We start from the raw sequence: 11,142 nt of genomic DNA on the forward strand, positions 1-11,142 counted from the left end.
AGAGAAGGGCCACAAAGCTAATAAGGGGATTGGAGAATTTAACCTATGAGGAGAGGCTAGCCAAACTGGGTCTGTTTTCTTTAGAAAAATGGCGCTTAAGAGGTGACATGATTACTTTATATAAATATATTCAAGGCCCATATACAGAGATGGCAGAAGCTCTGTTTATTCCAAAAAAATTGTTTGTGACCAGAGGTCACAATTTAAGGTTGGAGGAAAGGAGATTTAATCTCCTGCAACGGAAACGTTTTTTCACTGTAAGAGCAATAAAATTGTGGAACTCATTACCAAAGGAGGTAGTGAATGCCAATACCCTAGATACATTTAAAAATTATTTGGATACATTTCTGTCTATAAACAAAATTCATGTATATGATTGCTAGTATTAAATGGGTCACCTTTTAGTGGGATTATTAAAGCTTAACTGGAGCTTTTTGTATATATTTTAGATTTGTATAGGTTGAACTCGATGGACTTCGGTCTTTTTTCAACCTCATCTACAATGTTACTATGTATGTATATATATATATATATATATATATATATATATATATATATATGTGTGTGTGTGTGTGTGTGTGTGTGTATATATATATATATATATATATATATATATATATATGTGTGTGTGTGTGTGTGTGTGTGTGTGTGTGTGTGTGTGTGTATATAAGAAAATTTATGCTTACCTGATAAATTTGTTCCTTTTTAGACATGATGAGTCCACGGATCATCTTCATTACTTATTGGGATATTCACCTCCTGGTCAGCAGGAGGAGGCAAAGAGTACCACAGCAGAGCTGTTAAATAGCTCCTCCCTTCCCTCCCACTCCAGTCATTCGACCGAAGTTAGGAAGAGAAAGGAAAATCCAAGGTACAGAGGTGTCTGAAGTTTACAATAATTAACAACCTGTCTTAAAAGACCAGTGCGGGCCGTGGACTCATCGTGTCTAAAAAGAAACACATTTATCAGGTAAGCATAAATTTTCTTTTCTTTTTAAAGACACGATGAATCATTACTTATGGGATATAATACCCAAGCTAGAGGACACAGATGATAAGGGAGGGACAAGACAGGGAACCTAAACGGAAGACACCACTGCTTGAAGAACCTTTCTCCCAAAAGCAGCCTCAGCAGAGGCAAAAGTATCAAATTTATAGAATTTAGAAAAAGTGTGAAGAGAGGACCAAGTTGCAGCCTTGCAAATCTGTCCCACAGAAGCTTCATTTTTTAATGCCCATGAAGAAGCAACAGCCCTAGTGGAATGAGCCGTAACTCTCTCCGGAGGCTGCTGTCCAGCAGTCTCATATGCAAAACGGATGTTACTCTTCAGCCAAAAAGAAAGAGAGGTAGCCGTAGCTTTCTGACCCTTACATTTTCCAGAGAAAATTACGAACAAGGAAGAGGACTAAATTCTTAGTTGCTTGTAAATAAAACTTTAAAGCACGGACCACGTCCAAATTGTGCAAAAGACGTTCTTTCTGAGAAAAAGGATTAGGACACAAGGAAGGAACCACAATCTCCTGATTAATGTTTCTATCTGAAACAACCATAGGAAGAAAACCTAGCTTAGTACGCAAAACTACCTTATCTGAATGGAAAATAAGATAAGGGGAAGTGTATGGCAACGCCGAGAGCTCAGACACTCTACGAGCAGAAGAAAAAGTAACAAGAAATAAAACTTTCCAAGATAATAACTTAATATCTAAGGAATGCATAGGCTCAAACAGAGCTCCTTGAAGAACTTTAAGAACTAAATTCAGACTCCATGGAGGAGTAACTGGTTGGAACACAGGACTGATCCTAACTAAGACAAAAGTACAAAGAAATAGCAGGCACTGCTGCTTAGCTAGTAGAAATAAAAAAAATATACATTTTATTAGTTACATATAAAAATGGAGAGCTCCCAGACAGGGGACATGGGTCCTGATATTTGAAAATATGGAAAAATGTTGAGAAATATGTTGGTATTTATATGAATATAGAGCTCAGTCATCAATAAAATAACTGATATCAAATTCTCTATTAATGCCTAAGGGGGTTTTGGTTTGAAGTTTTAAAATCCAGAACAATTCTTTTTTGTCAAGGATTTTATGTTTGTTACCTCCTCTAATAGGTACCTGTGCTAAATCTATTATTTGTACTGATATATCTGCTTTATTTGTGAAGTGTATGCCATTGAAATGGCTAGCAACAGCAGATTCTTTCACATCATTTTTGACATCCCTAAAATGTTCTCCTACTCTTTTTCTTAACTCTCTAGATGTTTGTCCTGTATATTTATATTTACATAAATTGCATGTCAATAAATATACAGCCCATTGGGTACTGCAATTGGCATACAAATCAATATCAAAAACTTGGTTGGTGACACTAGAAGTAAATGTATGACCTTTTTGTATTAAGGCACAGGTGTTGCAGTTTCTACTACCACACCTGAAGTTGCCTTTATGTGTTAACCATCTCAGTTCTGACTCTGATGTATTCCTTTTAACCATGCTTGGGGAAAGAGACTGACCCAAGGTTCTCGTTTTTTTCAGTACAAATTTACATTTGTCAACACAAGACTTCAATATGTAATCTCCCAGAAGGAGGTGCATATGTTTTTTTAAGAATTTTGACAACTGAGTCAAATTGCCAGGTATATGCGGAGGTAAACACCACAGAATCTGAAAAGTCATCAGTACTTGGTTTTTTCTCAGATTTGTGATTAATACTTACAACAGGTAACCTGTTGGGGACATTGTGCTAAGGTGTCCTTCTTATAGCCTCTTTGAGCCAATCTATTCTCAAGCTCCATTGCCTGTTGATTATAGACCCCATCTGATTTGGTATTGCGTCTGAGTCTAATAAATTGACCCTTTGGTATTGCTGTAACAAGATGTTTGGGGTGACGTTATGTTGTCCAACTGGAATCTGATAAACTGGTCCGAAGCCAACTGAGGCCAGGCCAGAAGAGCATTGAAGATCGCTCCTAGTTCCAGGATGTTTATAGGAAGAAAAGACTCTGCCTGAGTCTATACTCCCTGAGCCTTTAGGGAACCCCAGACAGCTCCCCACTCTAAGGCTGGTGTCTGTTGTCACAATCACCCAGGACGGTTTTGCGAAAGCAGGTTCCCTGGGATAGATGATCCCGAGACAACCACCATTGAAGAGAGTCCCTCGTCTCCTGTTCCAGGGTTATTCGAGGAGACAAATCTGCATAATCTCCATTCCACTGCCTGAGCATGTTTAACTGCAGAGGCCTGAGATGGAACCAAGCAAACGGGATGATGTCCATTGCCGCCACCATCAGTCCGATTACCTCCATGCACTGAGCCACTGACGGCCGAGGAGTGGACTGAAGGGCTCGACAGGTATCCAGAATCTTTGATTTCCTGACCTCTGTTAGAAAAATTCTCATGGATATAGAATCGATTAGAGTTCCCAAGAAAGTCACCCTTGTCTTCGGGATTAAGGAACTCTTTTCCAGATTTACCTTCCCCCCGTGAGTTCTTAGGTAGGATAGCACAATGTCGGTATGAGATCTTGCTTGTTGATAAGATGGTGCCTGGATTAGAATATCGTCCAGATAAGGTACCACTGCAATGCCCCGTGGTCTTAGAACTGCCAGCAGAGACCCCAGAACCTTTGTGAAAATTCTGGGTGCCGTGGCCAGGCCGAAAGGAAGAGCCACGAACTGAAAGTGTTTTTCCAGAAAGGCAAACCTCAGGAACCTGTGATAATCTCTGTGGATAGGAACATGTAGATATGCATCCTTTAAATCCACTGTCATCATAAATTGACCCTCCTGGATCAATGGAAGAATGGTACGAATAGTCTCCATCTTGAATGATGGAACTCTGAGAAACTTGTTTAGACTCTTGAGGTCTAAGATAGGTCTGAAGGTTCCCTCCTTTTTGGAATCCACAAACAGATTTGAATAAAAACCCTGCCCCTGTTCCTGTACTGGAACGGGAATAATTACTCCCATGGAGGAGAGGTCTCTTACACAATGTAAGAACCCCTCTTTCTTTGTCTGGTTTGCAGATAATCTTGAAAGAAGAAATATTCCTCCAACTCCAGTTTGTATCCCTGAGATACTATTTCTATTGCCCAGGGATCCTGGACGTCCCGAACCCAAGCCTGAACAAAGAAGGAAAGTCTGCCCCCTACCAGATCCGGTCCCGGATCGGGGGCATGCCCTTCATGCTGTTTTGGATTCAACAGCAGGCTTCTTGGATTGTTTACCCTTGTTCCAAGACTGGTTGGGTCTCCAAGTAGGCTTAGATTGTTCTGGTTTAGAGGAGGAAGAGAAAGAATTTCCCTTGAAATTTCAAAAGGAACGAAAATTACTCTGTCATCCTTTCTGCTTGTTTCTCTTATCCTGAGGAAGGAGATGACCCTTACCTCCCGTGATATCAGAAATAATCTCTTTCAGCTCCTGACCAAAAAAGGTCTTCCCCTTGTAAGGAATAGATAAAAGTTTAGACTTAGAAGAAACATCCGCAGACCAAGGCTTTAGCCATAAGGCCCTGCGGCTAGGATAGAGAAACTGAAAATTTTAGCTCTGTCAAGGTACATGTAAGGTTAATAAATATATATATATATATATATATATATATATATATATTTACTTTAATCATATATTTTACGGTTAATAAATATATATATATATTCAGATGTTTGGCTGGTCAGTGGGAAAAGATTCATTTCATTCAGAAAGACATTCCCACTGACACTAAAACATCTGCTCTAATCAACTTACAGTTTGAGACAGGATGAGTCATAAAAGATAAATTAAGAGAATAGATTGTCAGATAAGTGACACCACACAATGTATGGAGACGTGGCGTCTAGAATACCCTCTTGAAACTGGTCAAAATCATAGGGAAACAGCTTTTATGCACATAGGTGTTAATTATCCCTAAACATCAAATACACGTCTACACTGCTAGCTAAACAGAAAACATGTTGTATTGAGACTTTTACAACTACTCGTGGATTGACCCCATGCTATGTGGGTGGAGCAGTAAAGACCTTAGGAAACACAGACAAATTCTAAGGTGTGACTTTGAGATTTACTGAACATACAGCAAATAATCATTTTTTTTTTTCTGTTTGAATGCATGCCTCAGAATGTATTAAATATAGAAATTTGGGAAATTGTCTAATTCTCTATTATTACATGGGTATTTGCTAAGCTTAGGGGGTAACTGTTTTAGTCAGTCAAAAATGTTTAATAACCTCTGTATTGTTTATATTTTTCAGACATATAATTTCAGATCTGCATGAAGAAGGTTCATACATCCTGGGCTTATTAGAAACATAAAATATGATATATTCATATTAGAACACTATGCAGACAGAACTATTGGAAATATAAAAATAGGCTGTTATTTCTATAGAAATGCCAGGATACTGATAAAATTATAATGCATTTTAAGCTAATAATTAGCAGTATTAAATTGCCTTAATATAATAAAATGTTAATAATATAAAACATGATGTTTCATATCAAAACGATCAGGAAATTGATCTGATGCTGCTTCATCTATAATTAATATTAGAAGAGATTAATACAAGAAATTATGGCAGTTATTACATAGTTTAAAGAAATAATAATTTCACTGTCTAAAAATGCTGTATGTATTGCTGTGTTGTACTGTCTGCTGCCACCTGGTGTTATGATGCAAAATTGTAGCCATGAGATGATTGGTTGTTGCAAAGATACATTTCCTTGACAACACACTTACCAAATAAACCAATCCATGTTCAGTTGCAAAGAACCAATCCGAGACAAGGCTCCTTGAGCGTTTCCAATACTCACCAATGACTGATAATAACCAAAAAATGGGAGGGGTGAAATCAGATGATTTAAACCCCAGCATAGAGACTGATAAGGAAGGTTGTTGGCGAATCCTGAAGGAATAACTACTGTGGTTATTATTAAAGCACACACCTACTATTGGACTCCATATTCATTATCCCCAATTTTGAATTTCTGAGGTGAAATTGGATCTGTTGAGAAACATTGGAAACTGGGTTGCTGTTTATTTGGTAATGTATACAAGGTTTTTGGTAAGATAAGTCATATGCATAGTCACTATAGTAAAATTTAAATTGGAAGATTGAAAAGAACAAATTGGGCTTTTAAATTGTATTGAATAACTTTGAATAGCTCTTAGCCTATCTATTTGTATGCAAGCATTTAAAGTAAACATTTACTATTGCTGTATGTAGCAGAGTTAAGGAAATAGGGCATATTTCAAGCTAGCATTTCATAGCCTATGTATTGTTAAACTAATCCCAATCTTAAATTGTTTATCTATGCAAATATATAATAATAATTCAGAAGTGTATATTGTATTTTAAATTGGTAGTCACAGCCTATATATTGTTTAAATCTGTATCTGATTGGCTAAGTAACTCATCTGTGCAAGTTCTGATATTGTAAATTAATATTGTATTAGGATAAATTACAGTTAAATAGCAGAATAACATAATTTATGTAAGAACTTACCTGATAAATTCATTTCTTTCATATTAGCAAGAGTCCATGAGCTAGTGACGTATGGGATATACATTCCTACCAGGAGGGGCAAAGTTTCCCAAACCTTAAAATGCCTATAAATACACCCCTCACCACACCCACAATTCAGTTTAACGAATAGCCAAGAAGTGGGGTGATAAAAAAGTGTGAAAGCATATAAAATAAGGAATTGGAATAATTGTGCTTTATACAAAAAAATCATAACCACCACTAAAAAGGGTGGGCCTCATGGACTCTTGCTAATATGAAAGAAATGAATTTATCAGGTAAGTTCTTACCTAAATTATGTTTTCTTTCATGTAATTAGCAAGAGTCCATGAGCTAGTGACGTATGGGATAATGACTACCCAAGATGTGGATCTTTCCACACAAGAGTCACTAGAGAGGGAGGGATAAAATAAAGACAGCCAATTCCTGCTGAAAAATAATCCACACCCAAAATAAAGTTTAATAAAAAACATAAGCAGAAGATTCAGACTGAAACTGCTGCCTGAAATACTTTTCTACCAAAAACTGCTTCAGAAGAAGAAAATACATCAAAATGGTAGAATTTAGTAAAAATATGCAAAGAGGACCAAGTTGCAACTATGCAAATGTGATCAACCGAAGCTTCATTCCTAAACGCCCAGGAAGTAGAAACTGACCTGGTAGAATGAGCTGTAATCCTCTGAGGCGGAGTTTTACCCGACTCAACATAGGCAAGATGAATTAAAGATTTCAACCAAGATGCCAAATAAATGGCAGAAGCTTTCTGGCCTTTCTAGAACCGGAAAAGATAACAAATAGACTAGAAGTCTTTTGGAAATACTTAGTAGCTTCAACATAATATTTCAAAGCTCTAACAACATCCAAAGAATGCAATGATTTCTCCTTAGAATTCTTAGGATTAGGACATAATGAAGGAACCACAATTTCTCTACTAATGTTGTTGGAATTCACAACTTTAGGTAAAAATTCAAAAGAAGTTCGCAACACCACCTCATCCTGATGAAAAATCAGAAAAGGAGACTCACAAGAAAGAGCAGATAAATCAGAAACTCTTCTGGCAGAAGAGATGGCCAAAAGGAACAAAACTTTCCAAGAAAGTAATTTAATGACCAATGAATGCATAGGTTCAAAGGGAGGAGCTTGAAGAGCTCCCAGAACCAAATTCAAACTCCAAGGAGGAGAAATTGACTTAATGACAGGTTTTATACGAACCAAAGCTTGTATAAAACAATAAATATCAGGAAGAATAGCAATCTTTCTGTGAAAAAGAACAGAAAGAGCAGAGATTTGTCCTTTCAAGGAACTTGCAGACAAACCCTTATCTAAACCATCCTGAAGAAACTGTAAAATTCTCGGTATTCTAAAAGAATGCCAAGAAAAAAAGATGAGAAAGACACCAAAAAAATATAAGTCTTCCAGACTCTATAATATATCTCTCTAGATACAGATTTACGAGCCTGTAACATAGTATTAATCACAGAGTCAGAGAAACCTCTTTGACCAAGAATCAAGCGTTCAATCTCCATACCTTAAAATTTAAGGATTTGAGATCCTGATGGAAAAAAAGGACCTTGCGACAGAAGGTCTGGTCTTAACGGAAGAGTCCACGGCTGTCAAGAGGCCATCCGGACAAGATCCGCATACCAAACCTATAAGGCCATGCCGGAGCTACCAGCAGAACAAACGAGCATTCCTTCAGAATCTTGGAGATGACTCTTGGAAGAAGAACTAGAGGCGGAAAGATATAGACAGGATGATACTTCCAAGGAAGTGATAATGCATCCACTGCCTCCGCCTAAGGATCCCAGGATCTGGACAGATATCTGGGAAGTTTCTTGATTAGATGAGACGCCATCAGATCTATTTCTGGAAATTCCCACATTTGAACAACCTGAAGAAATACCTCTGGGTGAAGAAACCATTCGCCCGGATGCAACGTTTGGCGACTTAGATAAACCGCTTCCCAATTGTCTACACCTGGGATATGAACCGCAGAGATTAGACAGGAGCTGGAATCCGCCCAAACCAAAAAAATTTGAGATACTTCTTTCATAGCCAGAGGACTGTGAGTCGCTCCTTGATGATGTATGCCACAGTTGTGACATTGTCTGTCTGAAAACAAATGAACGATTCTCTCTACAGAAGAGGCCAAAACTGAAGAGCTCTGAAAATTGCACGGAGTTCCAAAATATTTATCGGTAATCTCACCTCCTGAGATTCCCAAACTCTTTGTGCCGACAGAGATCCCCACACAGCTCCCCAACCTGTGAGACTTGTATCTGTTGAAATTACAGTCCAGGTCGGAAGCACAAAAGAAGCCCCCTGAATTAAACGATGGTGATCTGTCCACCACGTCAGAGAGTGTCGAACAATCGGTTTTAAAGATATAAATTGAAATATCTTTGTGTAATCCTTGCACCATTGATTCAGCATACAGAGCTGAAGAGGTCGCATGTGAAAAACAAGCAAAGGGGATTGCGTCCAATGCAGCAGTCAGAAGACCTAGAATTTCCATGCATAAGGTTACCGAAGGAAATGAATGTGACTGAAAACAATTTAGACGTCTCTTGTCTGTTAAAGACAGAGTCATGGACACTGAATCTATCTGGAAACCCAGAAAGATTACCCTTGACTGAGGAATCAATGAACTTTTTGGTAAATTGATCCTCCAACCATGATCTTGAAGAAACAACACAAGTCGAATCGCATGAGATTCTTTGAATGAGAAGACTGAGCAAATACCAAGATAATCGTCCAAATAAGGAAATACAAAAACCCTGTTCTCTGAATACAGAAAGAAGGGCACCGAGAATCTTTGAAAAAAATTCTTGGAACTGAGGCTAGGCCAAACAGTAGAGCCACAAAACTGGTAATGCTTGTCTAAAAAGAGAATCTCAAACACTAAAAGTGATCTGAATGAATCGGAATATGCAGATACACATCCTGCAAAACTATTGTAGACATAAAATACCCTTGCTAAACAAAAGGCAGAATAGTCCCACAGTAACCATCTTGAATGTTGGTATACATAACGATTCAATATTGATAGATCCGGAACTGGTCTGAAGGAATTGACCTTCTTTGGTACAATGAAGAGATAAAATAAAACCCTAGCCCCTGTTCCAGAACTGGAACTGGCATAATTACTCCAGCCAACTCTAGATCTGAAACACATTTCAGAAATGCTGAGCCTTGCTGTGTTAACTGGGACACGGGAAGAAAAAAAATCTCTTAGCAGGAGGCCTTAACTGAAGCCAATTCTGTACCTTTCTGAAACAATGTTCTGAAACCAGAGTTTGAGAACGGAATTGATCCAAACTCCATTGAATAAAACATAATCTGCCCCATACCAGCTGAACTGGAAAAAAGGGCCGCACCTTCATGGGTACTTAGGAGCTGACTATAGGTTTCTATAAGGCTTGAATATATTCCAAACTGGAAATAGTTTCCAAACTGAAACCGTTCCTGAGGATGAAGGATCAGGCTTTTGCTCCTTATTATGAGAAAAAGAACGAAAAAATGATTATTACCCTGGAAAGAAAGGGAAAAACAAAGTTAACTTTAGAAGACATATCAGCATTCCAAGTTAAATCCATAAAGCTTTTCTAGCTAAAATAGCTAGAGACATATACCTGACATCAACTCAAATGATATCAAAAGATGGTATCACCAATAAAATTATTAGCATGTTATAGAATAAAAATAATGCTATAAAATTATGATCTGATACTTGTTGCGCTAAAAACTTCTAACCAAAAAGAAGAAGCTGCAGCAACATCCGGTATAGCAGGTCTAAGAAGATTACCTAAACATAAGTAAACTTTTCTTAGAAAGGATTCAATTTTCTTTTCTAAAGGATCCTTAAATTTAGTACTATCTGCCGTAAGAATAGTAGTACATTTTAGCAGGAATAGAGACAGCCCCAAACCTTAGGGATTTTGTCCCAAAAAAACTCTAATCTGTCAGATGGCACAGAATATAATTGCTTAAACGTTTTAGAAGGAGTAAGAATTACCCAAATTATTCCATTCCCTGGAAATTACTTCAGAAAAAGCATCAGGGAGATTAAACACTTCTGGAATAACTACAGGAGATTTAAAAAACCCTATTTAAACGTTTAGATTTAGTATCAAGAGGACCAGAATCCTCTATATCAAAAGCAATTAATACGTCTTTAAATAAAGAACGAATAAATTCCATCTTGAACAAATAAAAAGATTTAACAGCATCAACCTCTGAGACAGAAACTTCTGAACCAGAAGAACCATTATCAGTATCAGAACGATGATGTTCATTTAAAAATTCATCTGAAAAAAAGAGAAGTTTTAAAAGACTTTTATGTAAACTAGAAGGAGAAATAACAGACATAGCCTTCTAAATGGATTTAAAAAATAAAATCTCTTATGTTTATCAGGAACACTCTGAAAATTAAATGTTGACGGAACAGCAACAGGTAATATAACAGTACTAAAGGAAATTTTATCTGCATTAATAAGTTTGTCATGACATGCAATACAAACAACAGCTGGAGAAACAGGTACCAAAAATTTATAGCAGATACACTTAGCTTGGTAGCTCCAGCCCCGGGCAGTGATTTTCCTCAAGTAACTTCTGACTCAGTTGC

Source organism: Bombina bombina, chromosome 7, assembly GCF_027579735.1.
Source record: "Bombina bombina isolate aBomBom1 chromosome 7, aBomBom1.pri, whole genome shotgun sequence".
Taxonomy (NCBI): domain Eukaryota; kingdom Metazoa; phylum Chordata; class Amphibia; order Anura; family Bombinatoridae; genus Bombina; species Bombina bombina.